This window comes from Anser cygnoides, chromosome 5 (genome assembly GCF_040182565.1).
Source record: "Anser cygnoides isolate HZ-2024a breed goose chromosome 5, Taihu_goose_T2T_genome, whole genome shotgun sequence".
In the NCBI taxonomy this organism is placed as follows: Eukaryota; Metazoa; Chordata; class Aves; order Anseriformes; family Anatidae; genus Anser; species Anser cygnoides.
Window position 1 is genome coordinate 45627343 of NC_089877.1, and position 11370 is coordinate 45638712.

An 11370-nucleotide genomic window follows, 5' to 3' on the forward strand; every position below is an offset into this window, starting at 1 on the left:
CTTGTGAAAAGCTGGATCTAAATCCAAACTTCGCAGCTGATACCATTTCTGCTTCACAGAACTGAATTGGAAGATGCAAGTTGAAACTAAAGTAGATTACAAAGGTTTGTTTATAGTTTCTGTTATTATGTAAAACTTGATGGAATTTACTTTGGTTTTAGGCTGAGTCAAACTCAAAGCCATTGCTAGCAGCTTCAGGAATTTAAAATGAGGATGCAGATTCTCTTTAATAAATGAAATGAATACCGAGATCAAAAGATGACAAAGATGCCAGTTTTTGACTTGTCTCCTTGTTTCCAGACTTTTAAGGTAATCTCTGTGATGTTTTCTGCCTTACTACTAGGACTAGAAATCTGTCTTTAGAAATATGAAAATTGGGATGTCCATCTTTCCATTTGAATCCATAAATTGCAGTTTTAAAAATATCAAATAAAAAGGAAATTCATATAGGAAAGTAGGCAATCCAAGGTATGCAAGATTTACTGGAAATTATCAACAAAGCAAAAGAGAAAAAGTTGTGGGGAAAACATTAGGCTCTTCCTAGACTTGTACACACTGGAAAGGCTGACCTCGGCCCAACTGTATCCTTGAACATTTCAAGCTAAGGAGGGACATTGACCCTATGGATTTATTCTGGGGGACCCGTGCTGGTTTCTGCTGTGCAGACTCTGGCCCAGGGCAGGTATACCAGTGTTTGAATTTCTTGTGTTGTTTCATGTGGTGTTTAATTTCAGTAGAATGAAGAAACTGTCAAAGCAGAAATAATGAATAAATGTGCTCTTTATGATTATTTTTATTCTGACTGTGGTGAGATTAATAATGTACTTGCTTGTGGCTCATGCATCATTTTTGGTTAAAAAGAAATGCAATATCACGCACTGCAATTCTCTTTTCTTTTTGCTCTTACCTTTGTTCTTTAATGGGGACCATTTTAAATGTGTTCATTTTGGGAGGAGCAATTATCTTAAGATCACACAGGAGACAGAATTCTGTATGGATCTTTTTGAAGGTGTCACAGGTGACAGAGTAAACAACAAAGCATGCTGGATCTGGATATGTGTTGTTTTTATGTTTTTTTTTTTTTTTTTTTTCCCACCGAGAAGCAATGACACTAGAGCTTTTTCCCTGCTTGACTCTCTCACTTGCTTTGCTGCCCAGTCCCAATATGAAGAACAAGGCTGACTGGGTACATCAGGCAGAAAGTGCTCTCCAGAAGAGCAAGCAGCTTGAAGTTTTGGCATATAGTAATGCAAGTTTGTATAATTATGAAAATGTCTGCCTGATTTATAGACAAAGTGGTTGAAAAAAAGATTTTCCTGATTTCTGGGAGATACTCTTCAACCTACCTCATTGAGGCTTGCAAGTCTTTTTGCAAACCTGGTGAGTCTGAAACATTAACACCCTCTTTCTGGTATCTTGTTCCTTTTTTTTAATTTTTATTATTATTATTATTGTTTTAACTATATTTAACTCCCTCCTTAATCTCTTTAATATTTGCATTTCTTCCTCCAGGATGATAACCCTTTTAACAAAAGAAGTACAAAACGAAACAAAAGTAGATTCTGCTATTGAGTCCTATGTTCATTTAGCTGTGGTTATCTCAATCACTAAGAAGGAACAGATTTCTGGATTAATCAGGCTTAACTTTACTACCACTGTTAAGGTTATTCCTGGAAGCAAACTTTAAAATTTTTGAACCCCAAAGTAAGGTACTAATTTTAATGAATTCAGCAAGTTTGTTAATGGGTGACTATTTTATTAGTTCTAGTTGGAGTACACTCCAGTACCTTTCAAAGGTCACTGATGAATTATTGGCAGACCTAAGAATAAAACCCAGTTCTCATGGCTTCATTCTTGGGTTTAATATCTCTGTCCTTTTCTGTATATATGCAATCTCCTGCCTGCTCAAAATATTACTGACCTCTACAGAAATAGAATTGGGGTTGTACGGGAACACTATTTCTTATAGTGTTATTTCTATAGTTTCTTATTTCTTCATTCTATACATTGAACAAATTCTTTTGTTATAAGTATTCTGCTTTGATAGTAGGATTTGTGAAACTCATTTTCTCCTCAAATCTCAAGCAAGTATCAGTTAGTTCCTGTGAATGTTGTTAGTTTCAGGATTAAAAAGTCTCAAATATCAGGTCTGTGATCCTCTTGATGAATGTGATCAGAATCATGAGTTTGAATAAAAAACTTAAGAAGTCAGTAAATTCTATGTGATTCAGGGGTTTAAAACATATTATACAGCATCCAGCAAGCACAACAGATAATTGCTTGCAAGGAACTATCTGAAGTGGATCTGCCAGAGACTATAATTTATAACTGGTATTTCCCAGTCAGCTGTGAATAGAGCCTTAGGTAAAATATGTCTTGGCTCTTAGGTCTGGAGCCTGGTTGCTCCACAAAGCTGATCAGGATTTGGTAATGTCAGAATTTGGGATTAGGGAAAAAGGCAGCTGATCTGGTGAAAGTCCATTGGATGTAGAACATCAGACAAATTGTCCACCTCAGGCAATATACCGAATTCTTAAACTGTGGAATGAATAGTGTAAGATGCCAGGATAATGAGAGGTTTATACAGGTGTTTTCCCACTTGCCAGGTTAGTTTTAATTGCCATACGTAGAAGCCAATTTGTGTTAAAGGGAAAAAAGCAGCACGAGCCAAATTCAGAGGTGACATAAATAGCGTGTAATTTACACACGGCTACAACAGTGTACGTGCTCTGCAGACTTATGTGAGCCACAAGCTGTGGGGCACCGCAGGCAGGCTGCAGGCTGTGGGCTGTACTGATACCTGCTGCAGCCCTGCCCTGCCTTGCTTGGAGTTTAACATCATCCAGGCCATGGTGGTGCAACCGGGCGGTGCGTTTTCACTGGCAATTGGACTTCAGCTCTGAATTCACTTCATTCCTCCTCCTTTCAACTCAGGTTTTTGCCACCTGTATAGTGCGGTCCAAGAGTTGGAGAAATAATATTTGAGAGCAATTGATCATCCATATTATTTAATAACCACCTAAACGCATCCTGCATGGAAACATGCAGCAAGTCAAATACAGGCTGCCTGGTATCAAAGCTGTGATGATGAATTTCCATCTTAAACTCTGGCTACTGCTGAAAAGGCATCATAAAAGTTGCAGGTTTTTATTCAACAGGCAGTGAGATTAATTATACCCCAGTGTCCAGTTTTGTACCATCACTTAAAAATGTTGAAAATTGTAGTAGCTCATCATCAGAACAGAATGCTTCAAACGTACTTTTGCTAGATTTCGATCTTTATTTTTGTTAATTTAAATCTTGGCCTGAGGTGTAAGAGAAATTAGAACTAGGTCTCAACAGCAGCTGTCTAAAAATACTAGGATACCATCTCTTTCTTGCAATAAAACAATGAGGTAATAGTTTGGTGATTCCCCTGTTAGTGCTGTAGACCTAATACATCCATGGGACAGTGAGACAGCTGTTTTGTCATGTATACTGTAAGGTGAACTCAGCTGACCATTTGGTATTTCCTTTATTACTAATAAGAAGAGACAAGAACAGCAGCTTGAGTGGTCAGAGACAGCAGAAGTAGTTATCTGACTTAATGTCAGCACACTTGAATTGGGGTCGATGAGTGTTTGGAAGCCCCGAAGCATGTTGACCGCTGCTTTGCTGGCAGGGGCCAGACTGAGCGCTGGCCTTGAGTATTGAAGGTGCTGGCAGCTGAGAGTTTTGAGGATGAGTGGAGGGAGGTTTCACTGATGATAGATTTCCTAAATGAATTAATGACAGCTCATTATTTCCTCCATAGAGGAGAGAAGAAAGTGTGTGTGTATGTGGTCTAGAACTTAAAGCTGTGAATCGTTCTGTAATTACCACTGGTATCTATTCACGATCTCTTTGCTTTCTCCTTCCTCACCCAAAGCTGTCTAAGCAGGAAATTCCCTGTTAAGCAGCAGCTTGCTCCTTGCTCCGGATGATTCTGGGTGAAAATTGGTGACTAGCAATCCACTGTAAAAGTCATCTCTCCTTTGTCTTCCCTCTGCATCTGTTTTAAATCATTGGCTATGGGACTCTCGCAGTATCAGTTAACATCTGGTTATAAGCAGTGCCAAGGAAGATTAGCGAGAATGTTGCTGGGGAGAAATGAAATGAAGAGTTCACTGTGTATCAGCAAGAGTAGTGGTATCACAGCCAGCTTTTGGGAGAGCTACTGAGCTTTGATTGAGGGTGGACAGGAGGAGGAGGATGAAACTTAAGGATGAGGAGAACGCTTCCCACAAGCTCTAAGCATGCTTTTGTGCCAGAGAGAAGATGAGAATGCCAAGAAGCTTGAATATGTGCTGGCAGCTTGTGCCAAAGATTAGAAAACCTATCAAAAGGAAAATTATACCACTTCTTGAAAAACAAAAAGGAAATTTTATCTTCCTTCCTGTACTACTTATTGAATAGGTTGGAAAGGAGAAGGAAGCTGTTTCACTGTATTAACAAAGCAAAAAAGAAAAGCATCTGAATTCTCACATCATTTGAAAATCTTTATTTAGTTTCAGCTGGAAAACACTTATTTTTGCTTCTAAAGATAAAATACTTTAAATGAAATAGAAAATAGTGAATGTGTCTTCATATGATGTTCCTCATTTCAGAAAAGAGGTTTAAAATGTTTAGTCAATGCTTTTGTTTAAGTTTAATCGAAAAGGCAATAATACTTGTTAAATATACTCTTCAATAAGAAAGCAAAGGGATAGATCATTGCCTGCAGAGAAGGAAATCTGACCAACACGTTTGTGCTTCTCTGAAGTCTTACTTGGCTCATCCATCAATTTCTGGCGAGCAAAAGTGCCCTCACAGAACAGCTGAGGTTGGCAGGGACCTTGGGATGTATCTGGTCCAACCACCTGCTCAAGCTGGTCCACCCAGAGCAGGTTGCCCAGGACCACGTCCAGGTGGCTTTTGCAGATCTCCAAGGAGGAGACTCCACAGCCTCTCTGGGCAGCCTGTGCCAGTGCTCTGTCACCTGCACAGCAAAGAAGTGCTGCCTGGTGTTCAGATGGAGCCTCCTGCATTCCAGTCTGTGCCCACTGCCTCATCTCCTGGCACTGGGCACCACTGAAAAAAAGTGTAAAGTGTGAAAAGAGTGTAAAGACTCTGTTCTCTTTACTCTGTGCCTTCAGGTATTTGCACACATTCAGATTCCCACCCCCAGGCCATCTCTGCTCCTCTCCAGGCTGAACAGCAGTCCGAGCACTCGGCGTCTTCTCACAGGAGAGGTGCTCCTGTTCCTTAATCGTCTTCATGGCCTTTTGCTGGGCTCTCTCCAGTATGTCCTTGTCACCTGTACTTGGCGGGGACCAGAGCTGGACACAGCACTCCAGGTGTGGCCTCACCAGCGCTGAATAGAGGCAGGCTCACCTCCCCCTACTTGCTGGCAACATGCCTCCTGTTGCAGGCCAGGATACCCCGAGGTTTCTTTGCTTTAAGGGCTGGCTCATGGTCGATGTGGAGCTTCCCAGAGTGCCCAGGTCCTTTTCTGCAGAGCTGCTTCCCAGGTGGGTGGCCCCTAGCACGTACTGGGGCCTGGGGTTGTTGGCAGGTGCAGGACTTTGCACTTCTCCTTGTTGAAGTTCGAGGTTTCTGTCAGCCCATCCTTGATCAACCCATCGGCCTGTCAGCCTCTGTTCCATCTCAGCTGGTGCTATGGCTGTTTGCACAGCCAGCATCTGAGCTAGGCACTGGGTTCAAATCTCTTTGCAAGATCTTGTTACTAAACTTACCAGTTTCCCTCCAGCCTATACTAAAATAATACCAGTAATTATAAAATATACTAAAATAAACCAGTAATAACTCCTGTCTACAGTGGGAGATGTTTGTGATCGAGACTGTTATTAAATAGCAGAGAATAAAGGGTTTTGTTTTTTTGGGGGAGGCTGAGGTGGGAATAGGATTGGGAATACTGGGAATGGTCAATACTAAAGGTATTTCTTAACTCCTGGAGCAACAAACAAGTCCAATAATATCCTTATTATGCAGAAAAGCACTTAGAAGTTAGTCTCTTGACTTTGCATTTAATTTCAAGGACTTGCTGTCTGGATTCCAGTGAGCACCTGAGCAGGCATCACTGATAGACCTTTGTGTGTCCCTGGTGTGGAAGTGGTGCCAGAACTGCTGTCTGTGGGGCCAGTGGCAGCAGCACATTGGTGCAGCTTTTACTGCTCTCAGAACTGTTCATCCAGCTTTTTTTTATTTTATTTTATTTTATTTTATTTTATTTTATTTTATTTTATTTTATTTTATTTTATTTTATTTTATTTTATTTTATTTTATTTTATTTTATTTTATTTATTTTATTTTAACTTTATTTGCATTTTGGCAATAATTTTGGTAACAGCTTCTGTCTTCATTCCTTTGAGCCTGACTCTAGTCACAGGAATGAGTTTTCTCACATCTGCAGTGGAGGAAAGAATGCAATCAAAACTGGTGCATTTTAATCTGAATATATTCATATGGTACAAGCAATACTGCACTTACCTAATAGACAGCAAATGAAATAGGGTTAAAGGAATCAAATCTTGTCTTAAAAGAGGCAGATGATGGGAAGAAGATGCACTTTGTAACTTTTTATCATAACAGCAATTCTGGAGTTCTTTCAGTAGTCTGAGCAGAAATAAAGCTTTTCTTCTCTTTATGCAGAACTCTCTGAACTTGCAGAGTAATGCCCACTCTGTCCTGAATGATTACTTTGGATCTAGGGATTCATCCTTGCTCTCCGTGTTGGTGTGTGCATCACAGACTTATGAATGTCTTGAGAGATGAAAAAGCACAAAGCTTTAGCAAAAAAAACAAAGATGGCTGGGTCCTGCATTAAATAAACATCTTGCAGCATTTGCAGTGCTAGGATAAAAGGCTCGTTTTAGTGCTCACGGAAGTGGTCAGATGTGAGTTGACTAACATGTTTGTATTGCTAAATATCTACAGAATGAAAAAATACATATAGTACAGTTTTTCTTTAATTAGAGCTTTCAAAGAGAAAGGAAATATTTTATTTTAACCTTTAGACTAACAAGTACTGCTTAAAGGAAACAGGCATACTTTTCTGAAAAGGGATACTTTTCTCTTTTGATTACCAGCTGTTTCTAAGAAGCAGATCCATTAAGTACTGGATGGCTTTGTCTGAATTTTATAATGCTTTTCTGTTACCAGAGGTGTCTTTTTCTAGGTGTTAAGTCAGCTTCATTACTACGTTTTTGAAGGCCTTGTAACCTTGAGGTAAAGCCATTCTATGCCTAACAAGTAGAGCTGTCTTGTCTCGAAAAATGACTACAGAGGAAGCAAAAAAACACACCTAGAAAGTGCTGCAGCCCGTTTCCCTACCCGTTGCCTCTCCCCTCTCCTGGGTCTACAAGGACTGCAGATAGTCCTGGTTATAATTCAGAGTCATTTATCATAAAGTGTGGGGCTCCCTCGACTAGCTTTATGAAAAGTATTAATTACTGCTTGATGCTTGCACTTTCCTGGGATGAAGTCCACCCACAGCAGGCTTTTTTCCCTCTGATAATTTCCTTTGTGTGTTTGCATCATGTTCCTCTGTCTCTGTCAGTACAATTTGAAAGAACCTAGTAAAATTAACGTTTGCTGGGAATTATTTTCTTCATTGGTAGTATTGGTGCCTTGTGGAGACCAGCAGCTCAGCTTTTATCCTTAGATTGGTGTTTCTCACTTGCCAGGAGCACAACCAGGTATTCTGGTGTTGCATTGGAGGGTTCGACTTCCCCACTTTGCCTTGAGGGGATTCTTGCTTTACTTGTGCTTTTGCAAAGTTACAAGGAAGGATTAAAGCAAATGAAGTTAATCCTGTGTGAAAAATAAGATTGAAACATCTCTGTCTGAAGTTTCTGTGCTAAAACTGCCACCATCAAATGTGTTATGGAATCTGTGTGTAAGAGGTATAGCTCTGGCTGCTGCTTTCAGCTTGGAGGCAAGTTACCTATTTATAATTAGCGTTATTAGTTCATTGATGTGACTTCTGTATCTTTTAAATTGGGACCTTATGCTTCCAACAATACCCAGAAAACTAAGAACACATCAGAGATTGTGCAAAATCATATTTTTTTTTTTGTAGGAGACCCATTGTAATAGTTGAATCTTATTTCCTTGGTTTGGACTGAATGGATGGAGGCAGCAACTGCATTTGCAGTGAAGCATGTGGGAAGGTGTAGGTGTTCCTCAGGCTGTTGGACTCTTTAAGCCCAATACCAGTAAACACTAAGCTGGCATTAAGCAGAAATCTAAACAAAAGTTTCCTGAGAGCTATAAACTACTCAGGCCACTTCCCTATCAGATTCCCTCTCTTTGGTTATAGTCCTTAGTTCCCATGTGGTTGTTTCAGCACCTACTCTGCTTTGTGATTTTCCTCAAAACCTCATCCTGACTTTCCCTCGTCCTGACATTCCCTGTGTCCTGTCTGGCTTGCAGGCTGGTCTCTGCATTTTTTCTTTTGGACTGATCTGTGCATATTTGCTGGAATCCTGGCTTGGACTGAATGTTTGTGTTTTTCCAGTGTTGGATTGGTGCCTTCCCCTCGTCTATTTCCCGCCCTTGGCTCTGTGGTCCTGTGACCCAGACAGCTTGGTTTTGCCAAGTGCTTGCAATAGCCCTCAGACTTTCTAGTAACAAATGGCTGTACCAGACTCCAAAACTTGCTAAGGGTTGTCTGGTCTTTAAATCTATTGTAGCTTAGTTTTGGCTGTACGTACAAGAGTATTTAAACTTTTGGGCTTACAGCTTGTTCTGGAATCAGATCACTACTGTCTAAGCTGTCCCAGCTCTAGTGGCAGAATTTTCCAGTAGTAAGGTCTGTTGCCTCTCCTGTTGTTCTGAGCTTGTTTTGAGTATGTTATTACCTAATTCACTGATTTATTTTGCTTTTGTGCATTTGTGTGGTTCTTTCCCAAAAGATATCATACCATGTTGTATTGTATCATACTTTGAGCAACCTGGTGCAGTGGGAGGTGTCCCTGCCCATGGCAGGGGGGTTGGAACCAGGTCATCTTTAAGGTCCCTTCCAACCTGAACCATTCTATGATTCTGTGATACCTTATCTACATAAGTTGTTGTGGCATGAATAACCCAGAGAACCACTAGGAAAAGCAAAAATATAACTTATTAACAAATGTAGGTTATAAACATGTAAAAGTAACTTAGAGTGGATGCAAGACCAGGGAAAAGTCACCATAAACATTGTTGTCCTGCTAGCTGACAACTCACTGTACTGAAAAGATGAGATTATTAAAACATTAAACTAACAATCAAATATTGTTCTTGGATTTTCATAAATTATGTCCTTTTTATTGGCCATAAGGAGATTTTGTAAGTAACAGCTCTCACTGGTCTGTTGGAGTCTTATTCTTATTTACCTGGAATCCAACGCAGTGCAAATGCTCTAGGTAGAATATAAACATCCCCGCGCAGAGCCAGTACTGTGTGAGTAAATGGGCAGGTGCTTGGGGCAGCAGTATGGGTGGTGGTAAAAGTATGGTGGTAAGCAAGGAAGGAAACACTCTTCTAGTGGTGACCGAGTCTGTGTTTGGTCTTCATCAGCTCAGGGATGGTAACTAAGCAGCCAGAGGCACTGTCCTCTGTAAGTGGCCCTAAGTTATGAGAATGAATATGTACTTGTGAAATAAGTGACCACAGCTGTGCTGCCTGCACCATCACTGCTGGGAAGAGACCAGGCAAACACTGGGAGCTGGCTTCAGCAGCATGAGTGGTGACAGGATGATAGGGAGGGCCGGAAGACTTCCCATGCCCCCTGAGTGCTGCTCCTTCCTGCATGGCAGCTCTGCATTTTCCGGGCGTCACAAAGCAGGTGCCTTCAGGGCTATCAGAAACACACTGGGGGCAGAAGCTGATGGCATCCTGTAAGGGGTGGGGAACTTGCCATTTGTCTTTGGGAGAGAAGCGGTGATTTTGCTCTGTGGCATCTAAAATGCTGTGCATATAGAATATTGAGTAGAGACCTTGAAGCAGAATATAGCTGACATTATCCTATCCAGCATATTTCCATGGGGAATAAAGACAACCCCTTTAGAAAATAAAAGATATAAATAACTTAGTTTTCTTGGATTCTGTCTCAGTTTTCAGACAGAGTTGGAACATCTGAAAGGCTGTTACTGCCCACTTAAGTGGCCTGAGCAATGTTGCATGTGAGAACAAGAATACAGAGCCCCTAGAGAAAAACTGTTGCTGGAATCCCAAACTAGAGATTAGAGGATTCTCTAAATAAAACATTTTAAGAGTTCAGAGCTTGTATGTTGAATCTTTTGACTTGTATCAAGTCTCTCTCTTAAACAAAAACAAATATTTTGCTGAAAGGGATGGATTGGTCTCCTTCACCTCCTGCTTTGACTAGCTACACACTGTTGCTGTATGCTGCTTTGCAGCTAATGTGTTCTTTAAATAAGTGGCTCCACTTAAATGCACAGTGATGGAGATTTGTGTTGTGGAAGAAGATTGTAAGATTCATGAAAATGTACTTGAGAAACTTTAACAGAATGCTGAGGTTTACTGCAAGTATAGTTATTTCAGCCTAGTAGGTTCAGGGCCAAAACTGCCTTTGTTGGTCTTTTCAGTGCTGTTCTACTTAGCACATGGCTGCAAGAAGGCTTCGTTAAAGGGAGGAAATCATAGCACAGTCCTTGAGCTAGCATGCCAAGATGTTTCATCTGCATGTATGCTCTCTTAAAGTCACATAAAGGAACTAGAGTTATATTTAGTTGTATCATATTTCTGATGAGATATTTTTAGCAAGTCTTTTTCATTGCCCGCATCACAAAACAGCTGGGAGCCTAAGATGCTGTTCAATGTCTTTTCATTAAGGCTTCTTCCATCTGCCAGATCATGGAGCTAATAACTGTGACCAAAGCAAATCTGCCCTCAGGCAAGGAATAATGCTGGACACGCAGCCATTCATTCTCACTTGTCTCCTTGTGAGAAAGTTGAAACTTAACTAACTTACAGCTAGAAAAGGATAAATTTATTGAGGCTGTGAAATGGTAATCAGTTGACTCTTGGCTGTGCCTAGTGGCTGGGGCTGGGGCCAGGTCCTAGGCGCAGCTCTGCACCATGTCACCCTGGCTAAATTACAAGATGAATACAGAGAGGCTAAAGACTGCTGTGGTTGTTGCAATGCAATTCTGGGTAAGGAAGCCACAAGAACTCAACCACAGCACTCAGTGGCATAAAACCAGACATGTATTTACTAAGCAGGTGGGTAGCAGGAGGAAAGCATTTTTGTTCAAGCAGTTTCTGTTCAAGCATGCACATGTGCTTGCTCCTTCCCTCTGTACAGAGTACATACCAGTCAAAATCTCTGTTTCATCACGTTGGCATCAT